General features: G+C 42.1%; 2 non-coding genes across 2 annotated transcripts; both read right to left on the bottom strand.

Moving 5' to 3' along the window:
• Positions 1-399: 399 nt before the first annotated feature.
• On the bottom strand, positions 400-542 carry LOC114708489. Its single transcript, XR_003736806.1, has one exon. It is a non-coding gene; the product is annotated as a U8 small nucleolar RNA (small nucleolar RNA).
• Positions 543-546: 4 nt separating this feature from the next.
• LOC114708490 lies at positions 547-649 on the bottom strand. The gene has a single exon (XR_003736807.1). It is a non-coding gene; the product is annotated as a U8 small nucleolar RNA (small nucleolar RNA).
• Positions 650-14,531: the final 13,882 nt, after the last annotated feature.

Raw genomic sequence — 14,531 nt, forward strand, 5'->3', positions numbered from 1 at the left:
GATTAGACCCAGAAAGACAAATATTGAATATGTTATTGAGCATTGGAGATTTGTTAGCTCCAAATCTTCGGATGTCAGGACATAATCTGGAGTAACTGCAAAAACCAGACAGAGCAGGTCGCAGATAAATCCTGGTTTCCTTGGGCTTCTTTTAGTAGGATATTTAAAAAAAACTTTTTGTTGATTTTTTGTGGATTTCACATCATGCATCCCAATCCCATTCCTTTCCCTGTCCCTTCATATCTGCCATTTGCCCTTGCAACCCCGTCTCTCCTCACAAATAAAATAAAATAAAAATTAGAAGAAAAGAAAATCTCGTTGTGGAAGCTGTAGTGTGACACAGTGAGTCACACAGTATATCCTTTAGTCCATACATCTTTTTTTTTTTCTTTTCAGAGAATTAGATAGGAGCAACCAGGATGTTGTCAGGTCCTGGTTTATACGGAAATGCCAATCAACATATCATGCAAGCTCCAATCAACATTTTGGAACTCACTTGGTAGCCCAGGCTGGCCTCGAACTCACAAAGATCCACCTGACTCTGCCTCCCGAGTGCTGATAAAGGCGTGCGCCACCACCGCCCGGCTCAATCAACATTTTCTATCTGCCCTCTGAGAGGAGGAACAGGTAAGGATGAACCTCCTGATGATAGTTCATACATCTTTACTTGCAAGTGTTCATTGCAAAGAGTCTTTGGTCTGGTTCGAGGATTCTGGTTTCTGCTTCACTATCAATACTGAGCCTCATTGGGACTCCTCTTGGATATCCTGTTGTTATCCTGTGTCATGGAGATCCTGCAGCTTTGGATCTGCTGGACATGGCCCCTTCACATAGATGGGGTAGATGTTGGGGTGGGTGGGTCAATTCATAGCCCTGGTTCTGTGCCTGGGTGGTTGTTGGGTTGGTCATCCCACCAGCTTCCCTCATCCTCATCATCAGGGTGGGCTTTCCAGCACTGCTTCAGCATCTAGCTGTAGAAGTAACAAGTGACATCTATGTAGAAGTAACAAGGGGCAGGCTGGTTCTCCTGCTCTCATGCCCTCAGGGCTGGCTCATCCACACCCCAGCCAATAGGGTCAGCTCTACTGTGCTGCCTAGGTGGGTACAGGGCCTGCTTTCCCTAAGTGCTGCAGTTAGTAAGGGGCAGGGTCAGTTCTCCAGCCTGCCACTGGTGAGGAGGGGTGAGGAGGCTAGGGGTGAGGGTGAGGTGAACCCTACATGGCTGATGAGGGGGGTAGGGACAGCTCTCCCACTCTTACCCACACCCCTGTCAGCCCCATTGTGCTTAGCAGGTATTTTATCCCAGCAATACAAAGAGTACCTAAGATACTGGAATTTATCAGATGGAACACTCAATATTGCTTTGTTTTAGGAAGAATTTGTTGTGCTTTGGAATGCATCTGGAGTGTGTCTTGGATATTGGTTACTTTTTTTGTTGCTGTGGTTAAAAGCTAAATGCATCTGTACAGCTAAGGAAACCACAAATTAAATGAAGAAGAAATCTACAGAGTGGGTAAGAATCTTAGTCAGATATACATTTGACAGAGGATTAATATTCAGGATATATAAAGAACTCCAAAAACAAAAAAGGAAAGAAAACAAACAAACAACAACAACAACAACAAAACAAGCAACAAATGACCCAAATAAGAAATGGGTCAGGGTCATAAAAACAGACATGTTGATCAATGGTATTAAACTGAAGACCCAGTCATAAGTTCACATACCTATAGACAACTGATTTTTGACAAATAAGCCAAAATTACACACCAGAAAAAAAAAAAAAGACAGCATCTTCAACAAACAGCGCTGGTCAAACTGGATGGCCGCATGTAGAAGAATCCAAGCAGATCCGTACCTATCACCCTGTACAAAACTCAATTCCAAATGGATCAAAATTTTAACACAAAACCAGATACCCTGAATATGATAGGAGAAAAAGTGGGGAATAGTCTTGAATTCATTGGCAGAAGAAAAGATTTTCTGTGCTGCAGGCTGCAGGAATCTATCATAAGAACTCAGCTGGTTATGGCAAAGTCACTACCTGGAGGGATCAGGGAATTCCTCCAGAGGAAGCCAAATTCCAAGGAGTTTTTGGTGTTACTTGGCTTGTTATATATCAGCTATATTTTGTTATGAAAATCATGTGTGCTTTCATAGTTTTTCCAATTGACTTTCTCCTAAGAAGGACTAACAGTGTAGACAGATCACTCTCTGGACATACACATTCCAGGTATTTGGAGAACAGCCTCAGGAAAGGCTTTCTCTGGAATCAGATTATCTCCCTTAGCCACTTTCAAGGACTACAGGAAACACAACCCAGGTGGGCGCCTAACTTCCGAGGACTAACAATGATAACAGCCCACATGCAAGTCTCCACAAGGAGACACCGCCTAGGTCAGGTGGACGTTAAGTAATAGCTTTACACAATTTAGCTCGGACCCTTCCTTTATATACCGGGACTTCCAGGGCACAGGTCAGAGAAGAGAAAAGAGAATGGAAGAACTAGATGGGTAAGAACTTGAGAGGAACAAACTGAGATGGGGAAGAACTAGATTGAAGGGCTAGAAGAGAGTACCAGAGGAATGAAATGGAAGATGGGGAAGAGCCAGATGGGGAAGTACTAGCTGGGTAAGAACAAGCTGAAAAGGACCTAGATGAGGCAGAATTAAGATGAGAGAATTAAGATAGAACTTAGAGGGAGCAATAGATAAGTATAGAGAGAAATCAGGCAAAAAAGGAGCTAGACATGAGAACAGAACTGAAGCTGTGTATAAAGTATGTTATGCCAGAGGAATTAAAGCAAGTGGATAGAGCTCAGTGTGTTGAGATTCTATTTCCTGAAAATAGTCCTTGCCATTAGTAGTTCTCTCTCGTGAGCTCCTGGAATGTATAATATTAAGGCTGGTCCCTCTAATATTATACAAGATTTTTGAACAGAAAACCCATAGCACAGGCACTAAGATCAACAACTAATAAATGGGACCTCATGAAACGAAAAAGCTTCCATATGGAAAAGGATACCATAATTTTCACAAAGTGGAAGGCTGCAGAATGGGAAAAGATTTTTTTTTTTTTTACTAACTACACATCCAATAGAGGACCTACTATCTAAAAAGTAAGTGAAGAACTAAAAAAGCTGGATATCAAGAAAATAAATATCACAATTAAAAAATGGGGTACAGAACTAAACAGAGAATTCTCAGAAGATGAAACACAATGGTTGAGAAACATTTAAAGAAATGTCCAACATCTTTAACCATCAGGGAAATAAAAATCAAAACCACTTTGGAATTTTATCTTATACCAGTAAGAATTTCCATGATCAATAAAACAAATGATAGCTTATGCTGGTGAAGATATGAGGTAAGAGAAAAATCTCATCCATTTCTGGAGAGAGTGAAAACTTATACAGCCACCATGGAATCAGTGTGGTAGTCCTCAGGAAGCTTGAGATAGATATACCTCAAGATTCAGCTATATCACCTTTGGGCATAAACTCAAAGGGCTCTGCCTCCTACCACAGAGACACTTGCTCAATTCATGTTCATTGCAGTCCTATTCCTAATAGCCGGAAATTGAAAACAGACTAACTGTCCATAAACAGATGAATAGATAATGAAAATGTGGCACTTTTACACTATTAAAAAATGAGATCATGAAATCTGCAGGTAAATATATGGACTTAGAAACAATCATCCTGAGTAAGGTAACCAAGACTAGAAAAGGCAATATAGTATATATTCTCTTATATGTACATGATAGTTTTAAAGTCTTAGATAGGCATGTTACAGTCCACATAACCACAGAGGTCATATGTAGAATAAGGGACTAGGGAAGGGGAAAGGATCTCCCTAGGAACAGGAAATAGAACATATAGTTATGGAGATGTGAGGTCCGGTGTGTGGGAGGAGTATGAGCAGAATGGGAGGATTAAATGGAGAAGAGGAGGGAAGAGCGCTAAGGGAGGGAATTTAGGGAGAAACAACAAACACTAAGGGCCATTTGAGGGGTCATATGGGAATTTACTAGAGTAGAAGCTTCTTAAAATATATAAAAATGAAGGAAATCTAAATGGAGTCATCAAATAATAAGAGAGACAATGCTCCAACCAGACCAGCTACCTTATGCTCCTTCTACCAAGTGAAACCTCCAGTGCCAGAAATGCGTTATCTTTAATTGAGTTATTGGCCAAAAGGATCCTATGGAAACCCCCAAACCACCCAGGCTATTGCCAAGGCTATTGGTTGCTCTCTACAAACTAATGGTAAGCCCCTATTGCTGAAGACAACACTTAAGACAACTCACGAACATAGAGAAGCTGAGCTGGTGCCTAACTAGAGCTTTCATTTCTACTGACTAGTGTTCATGGTACTGGGAGATGCTCTGCATTCTACCAGAGGAGAAAGGTAAGTACTAATGTAGCTACAACTTTTCGGTCTACAGTGGTGACCTGTTGGTGTGATACGCTGGTGCAATAACGGCACAGAGCTTGTGGGAGCAACCAACCATCAACTGATAGAAATCAAGGTCCATTGCCCGGGATGAAAACCCATGCTTGATGCTGCTTAGGTGGCCAAGAGCCTGTGGGACCATATAGACCATGGGCCTAGAGGAAAACCAAGTACTAATGTTCTACTAAAGGAACATAGCAATAAAACGACACCTAATGACATTCTGCTCTACCAGAATGGAAGAAGTGTCTTCCTGACACAACAGGACTGACACACACATGAACTCACAGAGACAGTGGCAGTGTGCACAGGGCCTGCATAGGTCCTTCCAGTGCTGGGAGGAAGAGATGGACATGAGCCTGCATCCCTAACCCAGGAGCTATCTGTAACTGACAACTGCTTGCAAGTGAAAACTGAATTTTCTCCAATGCAGTAATCAATAGCAGTCTAATTGGACACGAGGCCCACTCACTAGGAAGGAATCATGCCTGGGACTAGAAGCCAACTCCCTGAGGTTAGTGAGGTCACAGATCTTAGAAGAGAGCCTGCGATCACCATTTTACTAGACGGGAACACTTCCTGACTGCATTTTAAAACTTACCTTTACACCTATGGATACATGCAGCTCACAGCCTTCATCAAAGAAGCCTCTCTTTACAGCAAATGGAGAGCACTATCGAAAACCACAATAGGTCACAAAGCGCAAATGGATTATAGGAAGCCCATCATCAATGGATATATCTACAAACAACTTCTGAACTTCAGGCTTAGAGAACACCATGATAATATGGGTATGTGTGTATGTGGAAAGATTGTAAGAGCCAAAGGACCAGGATGTCTGCCGTGAGAATTGTGTCACTTGGAAATGACAAGGGAGTTACACTCATGATACCTCAACAATATAGCTACCAAAACAAGACCTGAACAGTAGTAATACCAGTAGATAGGCTAATGTGGAAGAGGGTCCCACTCCTAGACAAAGAACTACAGGAAACTAGTGATGCTTAGTGAGGGAACCTTAGCCTCTCCCAGAGATGAGCCCTCTGACTAGTTAGCTAATACAAAGTGGTCAGCTCTGAAATAATATATATAGAAGTCACACTGAATGGAGAAGACTCAGCAGATTGTATTTATGTATTTAGGCATATATATGTGTATATAATATATATATTATATTACAATAATCAAAGAAAAAGAGTGTATAAATTTGATAGGTAGTAAGGTGGAGATATGATAAGGGTTGGAGGGAGGATAGAGAAGGGAGGAAGTGATATAAAATTGTATTTCAATTAAAGTGTAAAATAGGGTACAGATACATGATGGAATATTACTCAACTATAAAGAAAATAAAATAAGGAAATTTGAAGGTAAATGAACCAGAAAGAAGACTTGTACTGAGTGGTGTAACTCAGGCACAGACAGACAAACTCTGTTTTCTCCCATTTATAAATCACAGCTTCAAATCTTTGCTTTTGTGGAGCACAACTGGAAGCCATAAAGGGGCATTTGGCTAAGGGAAGGGGCAAATAGATTGTGGGTAAAAGCAAACCGGAGAGGAGGTGGAATTCTGAGGACAGAAAGTCTTCGGCTATGGGCAAACCAAGGGGTTGAGGGAGGGTTAACTCAAAGGAAGGGTTGAGAAAGCCCAGGTTAAGTCTACTGTCTCACAACTCAATCAACATAACCGGAGGGGTAGGAGAATACATGGGATATGAACAAAGAGATGAGTATACCACTGTTTAAAGGATTAAGCTGAGATCAGTATAGGGCATGGGGAAGAAAAGGGATCAGGGAGTGAGTTAGTCAAGACAAAGGATATATGAAAGATCCTTATGGAAGTCATTAGTTAGTAAGCTAATTTTAAAATACAACTTTTAAAAAAGAATTCCAACTGAATTACCCACATGAGTGGGCAATGCCACTTGTAGAAGACACGGGTTATTAAGTAAATATTGTACTATTAGGAATGGGATATATGTTGGGGAATATTATTTTAAGGTGTATTACTTTAGTTTATGCTGCATTTGTTTAACACTGTGAAGCTGTATTACTTGGCCTGTCTAAAACACCTGATGGTCTAATAAAGAACTGAATGGTCAATGGTGAGGCAAGAGAAAGGATAGGTGGGGTTGGCAGGCAGAGAGAATATATAGAAGGAGAAATCTGGGAGGAAGAGAGAGGGGAAGGAGGAGCAGGAGAAGGAGGAGGACTCCAGGGTCCAGTCACCCAGCTACACAGCAAGTCACAGAGTAAGAGTAAGATTTACAGAAGTAAGAGAATGGGAAAAGCCCAGAGGCAAAAGGTAGATGGGATAAGTTAAGTTAAGAAAAGCTGGCTAGAAACAAGCCAAACTCAGGCAGGGCATTTATAATTAAGAATAAGCCTCTGTGTGTGATTTATTTGGGAGCTGGGGGGTGGGCCCCCCTGAAAGAGCAAAACCAACCAACAACAGGGATATCTTTCAGTGAGTGTGGTCAGGGAGACCACAGAGGTCTCCTAAAAACAACAGCAATTGTTGTTGAAGACGCCACACACTTTGGATGTAGAACATAAGAGGCACGAGAAGCCTTTCTTCTCAAACCCTTTCTTCTGGCTAGTTTTCACAGTTCCGGAAGGTCCTGTGTGGACTGTAGGGGGAAGAAAAAAGATTTCAACAGTTTGGTACAGTGGAGGATCCTGCATGCAACAATCCTGACCTGATAGGCAAAATGTGCCCATTGGTGCAAGAGTGGTGTAACTATTATGGGGTAGCTAACTACCTGATTGGAATTAAGATCTGCTCCACAGGAGGGAATTACCTGCCTGGTACTTTAGTACTGGTCAAAAGCCCATGGCTGAAGATGTCATAGGACCTCTGTTGGAACTTGCTAATTTCCTAAATGGTCATGCTGTCACACTGCCTTGAAACATTTACATTTATGCCCGTACACCTGGGCTATTTTCAAAAGCAACTGCATTAGAAGCCCACCTGAGATAAGGTAAGGGTTGCAGATGCAAACACTTGCAGGGTGGGTGGAGACGGATACAACTAGACACTGTACCCGTGGCCAAGAGTAGATTTCAATCAGTAGTGTGGTAGGACTTAAAGGATGCCAGGAATATACAGAGAAGAGAGTCCAGCATGAACTGCTGGTGACATGGATTATACAGAAGTGACCAGGGATTTTTTATAGTAAGAGTTAGAAGGAATCAAAATCAGCAGGTGTGGCCTGAGATGAGTTGGAAAAGTGAAGAATTTCAGGATGTATCTTTGGAAGTTGGTCCACATAAATTCACCTGGGATCACTACCTGGCTCCATGTCACATACCCAGAGTGGGACTCCTTCTCCCAACAGAAGCTGGGAGGCAGAAAGGCTGGGACAAACAGTAATTCTTTGGACAACCTTGAGCTTTCTCAAGCAGGCACTTTCAAGGGGACTTGTGTCACCTTAGGAATGTGGCTATGTGACTTTCAGAGCTATAGTAGGATTTTGCAGAAGTCATTGCCTGCCGAGGTTGAGTTCTAGGTGAGATGAGAGGGGACTCCGAGAAGCTTAGCTACTCTGTGGATTCTCAGAGACTCTCATCAGAGGCTAAGACTATCCTAGGATGAAGCCTTGGCATGTGCAGGGGCACATGCATTTGTGGAGGGCGAGGGAGGGGAAGAGAGAGAACCCCTTCCATAGAAAGTAGCTGATTCTTCTGGACAGCCCTTTGTACTGTGAGGAAATGTGTTGCTGGGTCACCTCTGTCCATACAAACCTAAACTTTGACTTTATGTGATTCCTCCCAGTTTTTAATTTTGAGCAATTAAGTTATTTGCATCCGAACAAAATATCCCTGCTGTCCAAATTAGGCTGCAAGCGTCAAGCTATCTGATAAAGATACTGCTTGGGGAGAAGATGCTGTTTAACTTGTAAACTTTAGACATTCTCTCTCTCTCTCTCTCTCTCTCTCTCTCTCTCTCTCTCTCTCTCTCTCTCTCTTTTCCAGCTCTATATGGCTTAGTATTATATAACAAATAAATGGAGATAGGAGCAAGGTCTTGGTGGCAAGTGTGAATGCTGTGTCCACCTAAGGATGAAGTGTAAGGAGCTACAGGGACTGAAGCTGCTGTGTACCCCAGACTGAGGTGACTAAGCATGCTGTACTGACCTCTGGGAAGATAAGCCTTAAGCGAGAACTCAGTTTGGGTTTGGGATTGCCACTGCTGGGTATTTTTTTTTTTTAAATAATTTTTCCAGACAGGGTTTTTCTGTGTAGCTTTGGAGCCTATCCTAGAACTCACTCTGTAGACCAGGCTGGCCTTGAACTCACAGAGATCCGTCTACCTCTGTCTCCCAAGTGCTGGGATCAAAGGTGTGCACCACTGTGCCCGGCCCACCACTGCTGGGTCTTAAATCCAGGGTCTCACACAAACTGTGAGCATGGTCTACCATGGAGCCACATCTCAGTGCTGTGAAAAGTGGTTCTGGAAACATCACATTATAATGGCACCAGGAGACTCAGAGTCAGTTTTCCTGCTGGAAAAATAAGTGTGTGGAGAGGAAGACAGCAGCGTTCCCATGAGCATTGGAGAACTGAGCACAAACACGAACGGACAAGTAAAACGGTCTTGTAGCTCACTCAGGGTACCTTAGGTAGTGGAGTGTGATAAGAGACTTCAAAGGAGGCATCATGTATGATTGGGGAACAAAAGTTTCTCTTTTTAGCCTCAAAGCCAGGCTTTTCCTGCCACCTAGTGGCTGCTGCTTACAATTAAAATTAAATTTAATTAGGTGTAGTATAAAGACTAATACTACAAACATTGATTTCCATATGTTGCAGTCTTAAAAATACTTTTCTTTATTCTTGGATGGTTTCATACATGCATTTGATCAAATTCACCCCCTCCTCCCTCTGACTACTGGATTCTCCCTCAACAACCTTCATCTTAGCTACTATTGCTGTGAAGAGATACTACGCAAGGCAACTCTTACAAATGGAAACACTTAATTGTGGGTATGCTTACATTTTTAGAGGGTTCATCTATAATCATCATGGCAGGAATTGGACAGGCACGGTTCTGGAATAGTACCTGAGAGCTTTCCATCCCGACCCACAGGCAGCAGACAGAGAGAGTGAGACAGCCTGCCACTGGCTTTGGAAACCTCTAAGCCCACTCCCAGTGACACACTTCCTCCAACAAAGCCATGCCTCCTAATCTTTTCAAAACAGTCTCACTAACTGGGCACTGACTATTCATACATACGAGCCTATGGGGCCATTGTCATTCAAACCCCCATACTCCCCTCCCAACTTCGTGTGTCCTTCCCACCCCCATCTTAGGGTTTCTATTGCCGTGATGAAACACCACGACCAAAAAGCAAGTTGGGGAGGAAAGGGTTTATTTGGCTTACACTTCCACATTGCTGTTCATCACTGAAAAAAGTCAGGAACTCAAACAGGATAGGATTCTGGAGCCAGGAGCTGATGCAGAGGCCATGGAAGAGTGATGCTTACTAGCTTGTTCAACATGATGTGCTCAGCCTGCTTTCTTAAAGAACTCAGGACCACAAGCCCAGCGATGGCCCCGTCTACAACGGGCTGGGCCTTCCCCCATCAATCACTAATCAAGAAAATGTGCTACAGGCTTTCCTACAGCTGAGTGTTATGTAGTTATTTTCTTAATTGAGGTTCCCTCCTCTCAGATGACTTTAACTTGTATCAAGTTGATATAAAACTGTCCAGCACAATTTATTCCCACAAATTGACACACACATAGATGCTGAGCCATGACCTTTCCTTTCCCATTCATCTTAAGAGTTCACATTTAAAAACATACATATCTTTCAAAGTCCCACAGTCTTTGCAAATTCAAACACGTTAAAATTTCAGTCTCTTTAAAATATACAATCTCTTAAAAAATCCAAAATCTCTTAAAAGTTTAAAAAAAAAATCTTTCAGCTGTTGGATCAAATTGAAATTAAGTTAAATACTTTCTTCAAGAGGGAAGAATCAGAGCACAACTATAACCTCAAAAAAAAAAAAAAGCAAAACCAAACTCTAACAGTGTAAATAACTCAATGTCCAATCATCTGGGATCCACTCATGGTCTTCTGGGCTCCTCCAAGGGGCTTAGGTCACTTCTTCAGCTCTAGCCTCTGCAGCACACAGCTTGTCTTCTAGGCTCAGGTTAGCTCTTCTCCACTGCTGCTACTGTTCTTGGTGGTCATCCCATGGTACTGGCACCTCCAAAACACTGGGTGGGGTCTTCCACTACAACTGGGCTGTACTTTCACCAATGGCCTTTCATAGGTTCTCTTCATGGTGCCAAGCCTCTACTTCTCTGTGTGACTACCCCTTTAGTCCTGGACCTTCAACTGTCACTGAGGCTACACTTTCATCAATGGCCTCTCCTGGCCTTTCACAGTGACGTGCCTTAGCTGTTCTCCATGACCTCTTCATGCCTCTAAAACCAGTGCCACCTGGGTGACTCTTACACTATCAAGTTTAGCTTCCAGCACACAGGTACAACTTTGATCACCTCTGGAACACAGTTTCTGTGTGCTGACTCTGGAGAAATACTTCCCCAAAGATTTCACCTCCATGATGCTGGTCTCTTCTTAATCACTGTTAATTTCTTATCTCCAGCTAGTCAGAACTGAACATCCCAGCAAAGATTTCACTTTAGTAGTTGTGATATCTTGTTAATCACAGCTGATTGTGCAGCCCCAGCTAGCTAGAACCACAGAATCTTAATTCAAAGTAACAAATATCTTAAACTATACACCCTTGCACCAATATTTCCCTCTAAGGTACTTCAATAATTACAGTTACAAGCAATAATTCACAATTTTCTACATAGGTGTAACTTCTCTTAGCCATACTGGCATAGTTTTGCATGTTTTCAAATTCTGGTCTATTACAGTGTCTTGTGGGATACCTTTTGCCTCTGAGGTGCTTGAGAGGGAATGCATGGCCTTGAGCACACAATGCAAGTGCTCTGTCACTGAACTACATCTTCAGCCCTTGAAGGTTACCTTGAAAACAGGTTTATGTGACTCACCAATGTTAACCAGTACCAGTACAACCACTTTCTCCATTGTTTGAAATTTCAATGAGCGAAAACACTGTAACTTACTTGTTCAGATTTCTTTTTGTGAGCATTCATACTGTCCCAACTTTCACTAATTAAAGCACTACTTCCATGTATTCTAAAATGTATCCCATGTGTAATTGTGGAGTTTGCTAGTTGTTGGACAGCAACAACACATTTATATTGTATCATAATGTTGACACATCTACAGTCTTTGTTGTCATTGCCAAATGAGGCATCCAATGTCATGATTTATGCTTTACCAGAAATATGTATCTATAAATAAGGTATCCTCAACTTTGTAGGAGGGACAAGACCATACGAGACTTGGCTATTTGAGGTCTTAGTCAAAGACCAAAACACTGAGATATAGAGGGAGACAGAAATAAGAATAAAAAGGAAGCTGAGTGAGTACACAGAGTTGAAGTTGAACTGCAACAAGTCAAAGACTGGTTCCTAGGTGACCAACTGCCCAAGTCTTTAGGGACTGTTTCCACAGAGCAGCAGAGAGTTGGATGCAGGTGGTCACACTGAGGACTATAATAGCTGCACCTGAGAAACTTCCAGATGTGGTTCCAGGCAGTGACAGCCTGGAATGTCATAGCAGATGGCAAACAAAGGACTTGCTTTGTGTAGTTGGTTCCTGCAGCAGGGCCTGAGCTGGCCCATCTGGGTCTGATTGTGTGTGGGAGGAATAGCCATGATCTTGAATGGCAGCATGTCCAAGGTGTCTTTCCTTCCTGTACAAACTCCAAGAGGCCTCTACACCTGGGTCCCATCTCACCCATTGGTTGGGTGAGTAGGTACCTGGCTTCATCTTGCACCACCGCCTCCTGCCATTAAGATGGAGGTTTTTATGGGCTTGGTTTGTTCTAACTAACAAAATGATGCTCAAATCCCAGCTGGCTTTATCTCCCTCACATGTACAGTATAAAAAAATAAGATCTAGCAGGATCTTAGTGGAATGGTTGTTTGCCAGAGCCTGAAAGAACACAGGGAGGGAGGTTTGCAGCCTCTCTCGATCTCTCAGCTCTTACCTATTCTAGAAGGAGAGGAATAATAGAAATATGCTATTTTAGCCGGGTGGTGGTGGCTCATGCCTTTAATCCCAGCACTCGGGAGGCAGAGGCAGCCTGGTCTACAGAGTGAGTTCCAGGAAAGGCACAAAGCTACACAGAGAAACCTATTTTCCCCATGCTCGCAGAACTCTACATATAGGACCTTTGCAGAAGCACTGTACAGTGTTCACTATACATGGGACCTCTGCAGAAGCACTGTACAGTGTGCACTATACATGGGACCTTTGCAGAAGCCCTGTACAGTGTGCACTATACATACAACATTTGAAGAAGCACTGTACAGTGTGCACTATACATAGGACCTGTGCAGAAGCACTGTATACTGTGAGCTATTTATTTTTATGAATTTTCAAAGTCAATCATTGTTTTCTTTTCTTTAACATGAGCTCATAATGTTTATGCCTCTTTATTTTTTAGACCTCTCAGGACCTTTCAGCATCTTTGGATGCTGAAAGTGGCCAGGTACTTTTTGTATTTTAGCATAAGCACCAAGTTTATCTAAGAATTCTGGGTAAATACTAGTCTCAGATACACAATGCCTTTTCAGCTCCATACCTAGATATGTGCCAAAACATGTGCTTTATAGCACAACTGATGTTCCCCAAACAGAGTAATAGTGAATGTGCCATCTGATGAAGAGTCTAGTGTCTTAGGCTCATTGTGCTGCTGTGACACTATGCCCTGCAAAAAGCAACCAAGGAAGTGGGGATTTATCTTGGCTCACAGTTTCAGGATGTAATCCATCATGATGTAGCTGGCCACTCACATCCACAGTCAGGAAGTAGAGACCGTTAATGCTATTGCTTGGGTAGCTATACCCTTTTCTGTCTCCCAGGGCCCTATCCCAGGGAATAGTGCCATCCTCCTTTAGGCTAGGCATTCCCATCTCAGTGAACACAATCATGACTATGCCTGGGTGTGCCTGGAGGCTTTTCTTCTAGGTGGTTTTAGACCTGTCAAGTTGACAATATTTAACATCACAGCTACTTACTATGGTCTGCTTGAGACACACTGTATATCTGGTTAAAAAAATACCTCACCATGTTTAAATATCACACATATGCATGCACAGTTTTTACACATCAGGGTTTTAAAGCTCCACAAAAATGAAACAATAGGATGAAACTTTAAAGAAACCCCACAATCATTGCTCTTCACATAATACAGTAGAGGAGAAGAAAAGAGTTAATCTCAAGACTTCTTAAACACAACATCCAGAAAAGTGAGAAAACAAGCCCTTCAATGTGTTTTCTTTGATTAGCTTTGAGTCATCTAATATGATCTTAGCTTTAGTCTAGTAAATTTACTTTCTCCAAATATTCATATTAAGTCCGGACTAAGGATTATGTACAATTTTAATTTCAGATCCAATATCATTTGATTAAATTTGCTACAAGCTCTCTCGATGCCTTGCAGAATGCAAATTGGGTTTCTGTAAGAGTTCTTGGGATGTTTCTCAGGGCTCCAGGAGATAAAACAGCCTGAACTTTCCATTCTTCCAATTTGTCTAGTGTTATATTAACATGACCTCAAACTTCAAGGCCTTGATATAATTTGATTTTATGGTAGCTTGAAAGCTACCATTACCCTGTCTAGTTCCCTGGCATTTAAAATATCTCTTCACACAGAAGATGTAGTCATGATAGGCTAGCCCACCAAAGTCAGGCAGTGTAAATACAGGCTTGGCTTGGTGGATATCTTCACTTAGGATGCTAGATTTTGGCTAAATTATTCAAACTTTGTTTTGTCTTCACCTTTTCAGCCTCAATGTCTTAGAACCCATTGTTGTCTCCTTGATCTTAGGTAATAGATTAATCTCTCAAGCACCTGCACCATTGCTAGAGAAATAAGTTTCAAAATGATGACCCAGTGCCTTTAAGATATTTTCCTTTCATTTGAATCATGTTGGGCATGGAATTTCCAAATCCTAATTTCAAATTC

Source organism: Peromyscus leucopus, chromosome 17 (assembly GCF_004664715.2).
Source record: "Peromyscus leucopus breed LL Stock chromosome 17, UCI_PerLeu_2.1, whole genome shotgun sequence".
In the NCBI taxonomy this organism is placed as follows: domain Eukaryota; kingdom Metazoa; phylum Chordata; class Mammalia; order Rodentia; family Cricetidae; genus Peromyscus; species Peromyscus leucopus.